Source organism: Triticum urartu, chromosome 5 (genome assembly GCF_003073215.2).
Source record: "Triticum urartu cultivar G1812 chromosome 5, Tu2.1, whole genome shotgun sequence".
NCBI classification, from domain to species: Eukaryota; Viridiplantae; Streptophyta; class Magnoliopsida; order Poales; family Poaceae; genus Triticum; species Triticum urartu.
In genome coordinates, this window is record NC_053026.1 from 466,145,891 (window position 1) to 466,157,469 (window position 11,579).

An 11,579-nucleotide genomic window follows, 5' to 3' on the forward strand; every position below is an offset into this window, starting at 1 on the left:
ATTGGCTGCTTCTTCCTTCCCACCAACTCGTACTGGTTCCTCCGGGGTGCTTCTGAATCGATCTGCACAGCTGATTTTTGCCTATTGCTCTGTTTGCCTGCAGGGGAGGTACCGCTGGAGCTCTAAGGCGGCCTTAAACACCACCGATCTGGTCGGAGGTTGGGCAGATAAGGCCCTGCGTCTCATGCTCCTTCCCATGTACGTGTTCATCCTAGTCTCTGACTCTCTGTCTAGACTTAACTACGTAGCGGCTACCTAGTATGGATATGATTATGAGCTAGCCGGATTGGATTATGTAGCCTACCTCAATGCTTAATTAGTCTGGCGGTTTGTTGCACGCATACATGCATGCATCATGGTAGAGAATTGAAATCACTAGCTCTAGCTACTTCATGGTTGAATGGTTTTCTTATTTGGATGAAAACCAGGCAGTGTAGTTATTTTTTATAGTTTATACACATACTGCAATGTTAAGTAAAGGTTGTAACCTCACTGTCACGCTAATGGACGCAAAAACGAAGAGTGGTAGTACTATCAATGGTTCAGTCAGCGCCTCAACAGCGTCTCCACTACTTCTGATATTGTTTTTCAGTAGCTTTTTTCTGCACCTTTTTCTTTCAGTTCTTAGTGCTGCTGCCCCATGAACACATTTTTTTAAATTGACTGTACATTCAAATGAAGCCTTTGTTAAGTATACACTCCAAAATTCAGTTAACAGTAACCTAACTGAATTTTCTATTTTTGAATTTATAAACTCACTATATATTCAGTTTATAAATTAACAGTAGCTTCAAAATTAAGTATCATTCACATGGATCAACTGTTATTTTATTTTGTGGAGGATAAAGTTCAGATCATGAATAATGGCATTGCAAGTGAACTTGGCACAATTACACATGTCCTGAACCTCATAGAATCTGTAGTTGCCGGAGTGGCGAGTTAGATCGCCGGAGAGTGAGAAGAACGAGCGAGAACGAACAACAGACGGTAGTTTTTGCCTCGCCTGAACCTACGCGAGTCTTTCTGTTATTCCTTTGAATGTGTAGCTCAATTACAATGGATCTCAGCTAACAAACCTCCGGTCAGACTGCCCACGATTTGCGTGATGCCGCGCCATCCCACGACTGCATCCGTGTGCCTTACTAACCGGAGGACTAAAACAAAGAAATAAGCAAATAAAAACAACCTGGACGTGCTACAAGCACTCCCAGTATACTAGCTACGTGCATGCAGATGTCACATCGGCCATGCACCACATTATTCTGAACAAGGAAACAACGATGAGTTTATCCAACATTTCACCCCCATAGACTCAGCGCTCCAGCTCCACCTTGATCATCCGGATCTTCTGCCGCATCTCGACGAAGATCACCCGCCCCAACGCCTTTGTCAGCACGTCGGCGAGTTGCTCCCGTGTACGGACATGACTAACCTCCACTTTGCCGGTGTCTACACAGTCCCGTATGAAATGGAACTTGATGTCAATATGCTTGCTCCAGTCGTGATGAACAGGATTCTTGCTGAGTGCAATGGCGGCTTGATTGTCAATCAGCAGTTTGAACTTGGCCGCTGGCTTGCCTAGCATATCTCCTATAAGCCGTGACAGCCACACCCCTTGGCATGTTGCTGCTGCTCCAGCGACGTACTTGGCCTCACAAGAAGAGAGCGCCACGATCTTTTGCTTTTGCGAGCACCAAGTCACTGGATTCTCACGAGGAAGAAGATCTGCCCAGAAGTACTCTTGCGATCCCCGATGTCACTTCCATGGTCGCTGTCACTGTAACCAACAAGTGTTGCTTCTCCATAGCCAGCCTTATAACAGCACCCATAGTCCATTGTTCCCTTTATGTATCTGAGAATTTGCTTGACAGCCACCCAATGGTGTGAGCTAGGCTTTTCCATGAACCGGCTGGTGATCCCAACAGCGAATGCGATGTCGGGTCTAGTGTTCACAAGATAACGTAGGCTCCCAATCACACTCCGGTACAAAGTGGCATCGGCGGGTTCACCACCATCTTCTTTTTTCAATTTCAAACGGTTCTCCATAGGTGTAGCACAAGCATTACACTCACTCATGCCAGCAGCCTCCAAAATCTTGGCGGCATAGCTTCGCTGATGCAACGTGATTTGGCCTTCTGATTGTGACACCTCGATCCCTAGATAGTAGCTTAGGAGTCCGAGGTCGCTCATCTTAAACAACTGCTGCATTTGTTGCTTGAACTTCACAATGGCAGAAACGTCCGTCCCGGTGATGATGAGGTCATCTACATAGACTCCAACCAAAAGGAATGAGGTTGCATCACCATGCCTATACACTGCATGCTCCAACGGGCTTCGTGTGAAGCCCAACTCTGTTAGAGACCGGTCCAGCTTCGCATACCACGCCCGGGGGGCCTGATGAAGGCCATACAGTGCCTTGTGCAGCTTGAGCACTCGGTCCTCCTCGTCGACGGCCAAGTACCCAGGTGGCTGGGCAACATAAACCTCTTCGCCAAGCTCGCCATTTAGGAACGCGGACTTGACGTCCATGTGATGAACTTTCCAGCCGGAATGTGCCGCGAGAGCTAGCAACACACGCACTATTTCCATCCTGGCAACTGGTGCAAAAACCTCATCAAAATCCACCCCCTCTTGCTGAGCATAACCCTTGGCAACCAGGCGTGCTTTGTGCTTAACAATGTTTCCCGCTGGATCATGTTTCACCTTAAACACCCATTTCAAACCAATGGCTTTGTGCCCAGCCGGAAGTGTGCTTAGCTTCCAGGTCTGGTTCTCGTTGATGCAACGCATTTCTTCATCCATGGCGGCCTTCCAAGACATGTCGCCGAGAGATGCGTCAACATTGCATGGCTCCTCGGCACTGAGTAGACAGCACTCGTCAAACTCCCGAACAACGGCATCCTTGGTCTCGTCGAGTATATACTCGAGACGCCGATAACGAATGGGCCCGGAGTCGACACCCGTGCGTTGTCGTTTGTTGGTGTTGTGGTCCAGCCCATGCTGCCGGCCGGCGTAGGCGTAGCAGACATGCCCTCGGTGGTGGCCGGAGCTGGCGGCGTAGGTGACCGCGGACTCCCAGGGCTCGGCGACACGGGTGACCGCGGTGACCCAAGAGTTGGTGTAGAGGGTGACACCGCGCTCCCGCTCGCCTGCGGACTCGAGGCGCTGCCGGAGTCCAGCTCGTGCTCACCGGGGCCGGTGGTATAAACCACCGTTAATGTTGGTGCCGCGGACGCCGCTGCGGACGCGCCCGGCTCATCCCAGTTCCATGGCCCGCTTTCTTCAAATAAAACATCACGAGTTACCTGAAGTTTCTTGGTCACTGGATTGTACACCCGGTAGCACTTAGCCCCTTCTTCATATCCGATGAAAACCATTGGCGTCGATCGATCGGAGAGCTTCGTCACACCCGGACCTAGCTTCTTCACATGTACCGTGCAACCAAAAGTGCGCAGATGCTGCACGTTGGGCTTACGGCCGTGCCACGCCTCGTAGGGGGTGACACCGTCGAGGCTGCGCGTCGGGGACCGGTTGAGGATGTAGACCGCTGTTCTGACTGCTTCCTCCCAGAAGACAGCGGGCATGCCCATGCTCTTCAGTAAACACCGCGCCATCTCGACGACAGTCTGATTACGCCGCTCGACCACGCCATTTTGTTGTGGCGAATACAGCGCGGTCGTGTAGTGTTTGATGTCGTGCTCGCTATAGTAATCCATGAAGTCACCGGAGTTAAACTCGCCGCCCCGGTCAGAACGGAAAACACGCAGCCTGCATCTCTCTTCAGTTTCAGCCATAGTCTGAATTTTCTTGAAAGAACTGAAGGCGTCGTCTTTGGATTTCAGCACAGCTAACCACATGTATCGACTGTAGTCATCAACAACAAGTAAAAAGTACTTGTTACCTCCGAGCGTTGGTGGGTTTAAAGGACCACACAAATCTGTATGGACTAGCTCCAGCCCCTGATCAGCTCGGTATGCAGCAACTTGAGGGAAAGGGGTGCGATGCTGTTTGCCCAAAGCACAACGGTCACAATACTCGTCAACTCTGTCAATGAACGGTATTCCCTTCACCATGCCCTTGGATGACATAGCTCGCAGAGCTCTGAAGTGCAGGTGCCCCATCCAAGCGTGCCAGCATCAGGTTTCATCATCAGTTTTGGTCAGTAAACAGGTTGGTGCAGCGATGGGCAGAATTGCAGTGTAGAGGCGGCTCACTGACCGTCGAATATGAGCCATCAAGTGCCCTGTTGTGTCATGAATGGTCATCAGTCCCTCATGTATCTGAATCCTGCACCCCCCTTCATCTAGCTGGCCAAGAGAGATTATATTGCTGTGAAGGCTCGGGATGTAGTAAACTTCAGACATTGCACGTTGGTTGCCACTCTAACCCCTAAAGATGACTGAACCCCTCCCTTGGATTGTGATGTGTGACCCATCTCCAAACTTAACAGTGCCCTGCACTGATTCATCAAGAGTACTGAACATAGCTCTGTCGCTAGTCATGTGGCTAGTAGCCCCTGTATCAAAATACCACAGCCCCGGAGGTGAGATCTCTGGATGCACCTTCTCTTCGTTCAGATGGACCACCTGGGGCGCGACTATACTGGTGGTGACACAGGTGGTGACCGCAGCCATCATAAGCCCCTCATGGTGCTCGTCGCCTTCGCGAACTAGATGTGCTTGACCCTGTTTCGCACGTTCCTCTTCTGCCTTGATCCTGGTATAGCACTCTTTCTTCCAATGACCTGGCTTATTGCAGTAGTGGCACATGCCCTTTTTCTTGCCGCCCGAGCCGCCGGATGTGCCGCTGCCCGGCGCAGGTCTGCCACCGCCGCCGCCGTGAGGTTTGGGCTTGCCCGGCGACTTGTTCTTGCCGCCGCCGCCACCGGACGATGACCCGCCCCCACCTAGTTGTCGCTCGTGGATGAGCCACTCCTCACGTGTGAAGAGCAGGCGGCCGCCGGACTGCCCCGCATCATCGAGATCGTAATGATCTTCACATGCCGAGAAACGCCCGACGAGCTCCTCGATGGTCATCGTCTTCAGATCGACGAGGCTCTCGATTGCCATCGCCATCTAACGATATTTCCGTGGCACCATGCAGAGGAACTTCTGGACTGCCTTGTGCTCTGTCACGGGATCGCCATACAGCTCTAGGTCGGAGACGAGGCCGGCGAGTCGCAGCCCGAAGTCCTCGACGAACTCGCCGTCTTTGAAGCGCAGATCCTCGAACTCGTGGCGGCGCACCTGCGCCTTGGCCTCGCGAGCCTTCTCGCTCCCCATGCGGAGCGTCTTGATGGTCTCCCACGCCTTCTTCGCCGAGTCCTTCGTGGCCAGCACCCGCATCAACTCCGGCGGAACGCCGGTGAGGATGATCTGTAGCGCACGCCGGTCGTCGCACTCGTCGACGGTGTCCTCGGTCACCGCGGACCAGACGCGGGCGACCTGCAGCTTGACCTGCATCACGAGCGCCCATTCCATGTAGTTTGTGCGCGTGAGCATCATGGATGTCCCCGACTCCTCGCGCACGACGCGCTCCACCACACGGAGCTCGCCGCTGCCGCTGCCGGTAAGGCGCGCGAGCGGCACCTTGGACGCCGGTGTCTTCGACGGCGAGTTGGTCCCGCTCTTGTTCTTCTTCTCCTCTTCGCTATCCGACATGGTACGCCGCGGATCAGACACCGCCGGCCACCGGAGAGTGGATCGAACACCACAGCTCTGATGCCAATTGACACTAGCAAGTCTTCATTGGCATGCAAGAACTACTTTTATATTGTCATGACAGGAACAATTAATTTGGCATGTATCATTGGTACTGCTAAAACATTTCGTTCATGTTTCAACAAATTTGGTGAAGACCACTTCATATGTATTTTGCATATATGAATTATCTCATGTTGCTTTCTAAGATGTTAGTTCTTTCAGTTCTAGCCCTCCTATCTTTAATTCCTGACTGCTGGACTACCTGCAGGACAACGAGTTCATCTGCGGCAACTATCGTTGTGAGCAGTCCGTCCGCGACGCGCTCCGCAGCGTCTTCGCCGGGCACAACGAGATCCTCAACGTCTGGAAGTAAGTCGGCGGCCATCTGTTTCCTGGTGCATTTTCTTTCTAGCTCAATGTGATCGGATCTGACTAGTACGTTCAGATTTGCTCTTGTTTTCTTTTCAAATAGTACTAGTAGTCTATATTCCAGCTGTGTGACTACCTGTAGCCACTTGAACCGATGAGAATTCTTCAAGCCTACCTATAGCCACTCGAACAGATGTCTATCTCAGATCTGCTCATCTAAAAAATCCAAGTGGAGTAGTATACTGGTAGTATAGTATAATAATATTATCAAAAGGTAAATGCCCTGATTATTTAGCTCTGTCAGATAAATACTCGTCGAAAGAGGGCTCCTATCAAAATTCATTTCCATTAGAATCTTACTCATACAATATTCACACCATGTAATTCTGGAAATATATGATCATATCTAGTTCTGCATAAAAAATGACAGTATTGACATGTTATAAATAGTTTGTTTGTCTTTCTGTTTATTTTGTTACATTTTGCAGGGATAAAGTGAAGAAAAAGAAGAAAATATTACTAGAAGATTAGTTTTAGGAATTTCTTTTATTTCCTTGCAATTTTCCTTTTATTGGATACTTGTAAAGACATTGTAATATTCTTACTATAATAAAAATTATGATTCTATTTCACTTTTTGTTTTAAAATTATTTTTCCTTATATGTTGTTTTCTGTAAATTTGGATTTTTTTGTTTTCCAAATACATTACTAGTGACGCATTTAAGCCCTTATTAGTGGTGCACCTTCCTTTATTACTAGTGGCGCACCTATAAGGCTATTAGTGGCGCACCTGAAGGGAATACAAGGAGCACCTAAGGGTTAGTAGTGGTGCACCATGTGGTGCGCCATTGATATTTGGATTACCAATGGCGCATCAAAGGTGCGCCATTACTAACAATTACTAATGGCATGTTAATAATGGCGCACCCATAGTGCGCCATTAATAGCAATATGTGGTGCGCCACTAATAGCCTTTTTTCTAGTAGTGTAGGTATGAGGTGACTCGCGCGTGGTCTCCTACTGGATTGATACCTTGGTTCTCAAAAACTGAGGGAAATACTTACGCTGCTTTGCTGCATCACCCTTTCCTCTTCAAGGGAAAACCAACACATGCTCAAGAGGTAGCAACCTCCACTCCATGTCTCCTGGATAGCGTTTGTTCCAAAAAAATATCCTCGCGAAAGTTTCACTCCGTTTGGATTCCGTTTGATATTCCTTTTCTACAAAACACTGAAATAGGCAAAAAAAAACAACAATTTGCACTGGGCCTTCGGTTAATAGGTTAGTCCCAAAAATAATATAAAAGTTCATATTAAAGCCCTTTAAACATCCAAAACAGATAATATAATAGCATGGAACATTCAAAAATTATAGATACGTTGGAGACGTATCAGGCTTTGATCCATTTAGTGAACTTGTCGACTGCTACAAGCAAATGAGTGAAACCACTTCTACCGGTCCTCAGGGGTCCAACCATATCCAATCCCCAAATAGCGAATGGCCAGACGAGTGGAATGGTATTCAAGGCTGATGCAGGTTTGTGGGGCACGTTGGAGTAGAACTGACAGCCCTCGCACTTGTCGACTATTTCCTTTGCCATTTCGTTTGCTCGCGGCTAGTAAAAACCCGCTCGATATGCTTTGGCCACGGTTGTCCGAGAGGACGCATAGTGACCACAGGTCCCCGAGTGGATAATATTGAGAATCATTCGACCTTCATCTGGTGTAATGCATCATTGAGCAACTCCAATAAAACTCTCTCTGTACAGTCGTCCACCTATAACGGTGAAGGTTTTGGACCGACGGACGATCTGACGGGCCTCATCCTCATCTTCCGGGAGCTCTTTTCTGAGTAGGTATGCAGTATATGGCACCGTCCAATCAGGGGTGATTACCAAAACCTCCATGATCAGGTCGACCACGGCTGGGATTTTGCAACTCTTGAGCATGCATTGGTTTTCCCTTGAAGAGGAAAGGGTGATGCAGCAAAGTAGTGTAAGTATTTCCCTCAGGTTTTGAGAACTAAGGTATCAATCCAGTAGGAGACTACACGCAAGTCACCTAGTACCTGCACAAACAAATAAGAACCTTGCAACCAACGCGATAAAGGGATTGTCAATCCCTTCATGGCCACTTGCAAAAGTGAGATTTGATAAAGATAATAAGATAAATATTTTTGGTATTTTTGTTTTATATATTGGAAAAATAAAGATCGCAAAATAAACGGCGACAGAAATATCTAGTTGACGGGAAATTGATATGATGTAAAGTAGACCCGGGGGCCATAGGTTTCACTAGTGGCTTCTCCCAAGATAGCAAATATTACGGTGGGTGAACAAATTACTGCCGAGCAATTGATAGAATAGCGCACAGTTATGAGAATATCTAGGCATGATCATAAACATAGGCATCACGTCCGTGTCAAGTAGACCGAAACGATTCTGAATCTACTAATATTACTCCACACATCGACCGCTATCCAGCATGCATCTAGAGTATTAAGTTCATAAGAACAGAGTAACGTATTAGGCAAGATGACATGATGTAGAGGGATAAACTTAAGATTAGGCTAGTTGACGGGAAAATAATATGATGTAAAGTAGACCCGGGGGCCATAGGTTTCACTAGTGGCTTCTCTCAAGATAGCATATATTATGGTGGGTGAACAAATTACTGCCGAGCAATTAATAGAAAAGCGCATAGTTATGAGAATATCTAGGCATGATCATGAACATAGGCATCATGTCTGTGTCAAGTAGACCAAAACGATTTTGCATCTACTACTATTACTCCACACATCGACCGCTATCCAGCATGCATCTAGAGTATTAAGTTCATAAGAACATAGTAACGCATTAAGCAAGATGACATGATGTAGAGGGATAAACTCAAGCAATATGATATAAACCCCATCTTTTTATCCTCGATGGGAACAATATGATACGTGCCTTGCTGCCCCTGCTGTCACTGGGAAAGGACATCGCGAGATTGAACCCAAAGCTAAGCACTTCTCCCATTGCAAGAAAGATCTATCTAGTAGGCCAAACCAAACTGGTAATTCGAAGAGACTTGCAAAGATATCAAATCATGGGATCATAAACCCACAATTCATTGCAAGAAAGATCTATCTAGTAGGCCAAACCAAACTGATAATTCGAAGAGACTTGCAAAGATACCAAACCAAACTGAACTTGATCATAAACCCACAATTCATCGGATCTTGGCAAACACACCGCAAAAAGTATTACATTGAATAGATCTCCAAGAACACCGAGGAGAACTTTGTATTGAGAACCAAAGAGAGAGAAGAAGACTTATAGCTAATAACTATGAACCCAAAGGTCTGTGGTAAACTACTCACACATCATCGGAGAGGCTATGGTGTTGATGTAGAAGCCCTCCGTGATCGAATCCCCCTCCGGCAGATCATGGGAAAAGGTCCCCAGATGGGATCTCACGGGTACAAAAGGTTGCAGTGGTGGAAAAGTGGTTTCATGGCTCCCCTGGATGTTTTCAGGGTATAAGAGTATATATAGGCGAAAGAAGTAGGTCGGTGGAGCTACGAGGGGGCCATAAGGATGGGGGCGCGCCACCCTACCTCGTGGTCACCTCGTTGCTTCCTTGACCTCCACTCCAAGTCTCCTGGATTGCGTTTGTTCCAAAAAAGATCCTTGCGAAGGGTTCATTCCGTTTGGATTCCGTTTGATATTGCTTTTCTGCGAAACACTGAAATAGGCAAAAAAACAGCAATTTGCATTGGGCCTTCGGTTAATAGGTTAGTCCCAAAAATAATATAAAAATGCATATTAAAGCCCATTAAACATCCAAAACAGAATATATAAAAGCATGGAACAATAAAAAGTTATACATAGTTGAAGACGTATCAATCGTGATCACACCTTTGGGGACATGCATCTTTAGCTTGAGGTATACGTAACATGGTCGAGCCATGAAGCAGGCATACGCAGGCCTGCCCAGAATAGCATGATAAGCACTGTGAAAATCCACAACTTCAAATGTCAACTTTTCCTTGTGATAATTCTTCGAATCACCAAAAACCACGTCAAGAGTGATCTGTCCAAGTGAATCAGCTTTCTTCCCGGGGATGGCACCATGGAAGCGCATATTGCTTTCACTAAGCTTGGACATCGGGATGCCCATCTCTCGGAGAGTCTCAGCATAAAAAATGTTCAGGCCACTGCCACCGTCCATCAGGACTTGGTCAATCGAGTGCCCCAACGACTGGGTTGACCACCAACACTTGCCGCCCTGGGGTAGCAACGCGTGCCGGATGATCAGATTGGTCGAATGTAATGGGAGTCTCTAGACCACTTCAAATACATTGGCGTTGCCTGGGCAACCATGTTTACTTCTCTATTAATGACTATCAGTCGACTTTTCCTCTCAACGTCAGCAAAAATCATCAAAGTGGCATTGATATTTGGGAAACCATCATCCTCCTCTCTGTCTTCGTCATTATAAGATTCCTTCTCCTTCTCATTGGGCTGGCCCTCTCGGAATTTCTGGATAAGGAGTCAACACTGTCGAGTGGTATGCTTGGGATAAATCAGGTTCCCTTCTTCATCCACCTTGGTGTGAATATGACACGGTAAATCTAGCATATCATTTCCTGCTGAGTCTTTCACCTTTTTGTGACCCATGGTACTTAGGTTTTCCATTGAATTTTCCCTGGGTCACCACTGCGGTTTCACCAGGAGCGGCGGGTTTGGCTTTGCGCTTCTGTTTCCGATTGGAATTACCCCCTCCGGTGTCTTGGGCGACTGGTTTGTTCTTGCCACTGCGGAGTCGGTCTTCTTCCTCACCGTCAGTATACCGAGTGGCTATTTCCATCATTCTGGTCAGAGTCATATCTCCCATCCGACCGAATTTCAGGTTAAGCTCTCTGCACCAAACGCCCTCCTTGAAGGCGCAAACTGCTTGGTGTGGTGACACGTTTTCCACGGTGTGATGCAAAGTGATCCACCTCTATATGTAATCCCTCAAAGTTTCATTCAATTTCTGAACACAATGCTGCAATTCCATCAGCCCTGCAGGCCGCTTGCAGGTGCCCTCAAATGTCCTAACAAACACTTGGGCCAACTCTTCCCAACTGAATATGCTGCCAGGAGCCAACTGATTCAGCCAAGCCCTGGCCGACCCTTCCAACATCAAAGGAAGATGTTTCATGGCTACCTCATCATTACCACCACCAATCTGTACAGCTACTCGGTAATCCTCCATCCAAGTGTTAGGTTTGGATTCACCGGTAAACTTACTTACCCCAGTCGCCAACCTGAAGTTGGGAGGGATTTCCACTGCCCTATGGCTCTGCTGAAACACCCAGGTCCAGATACATGTACTCGACTGCTCGTTGGACGATCTCTGTCATGTCCTTCTCTGTGGGCTATGTTCCGGTTGACCAGACCTTGCACCAAAATTGACCTTGCATCAAATCCAGGTTCTCCGGGGTCGACTGGATGTCGTCGCTCGTCACCATATGGACGCCTGT

At 47.8% G+C, this 11,579-nt stretch overlaps 1 long non-coding RNA gene across 1 annotated transcript; it reads left to right on the forward strand.

The window, feature by feature from the left end:
• Nucleotides 1-479: 479 nt before the first annotated feature.
• On the forward strand, nt 480-6,656 carry LOC125556311. The gene is made up of 3 exons (XR_007305059.1): nt 480-562; nt 5,971-6,071; nt 6,560-6,656. It is a non-coding gene; the product is annotated as an uncharacterized LOC125556311 (long non-coding RNA).
• Nucleotides 6,657-11,579: the final 4,923 nt, after the last annotated feature.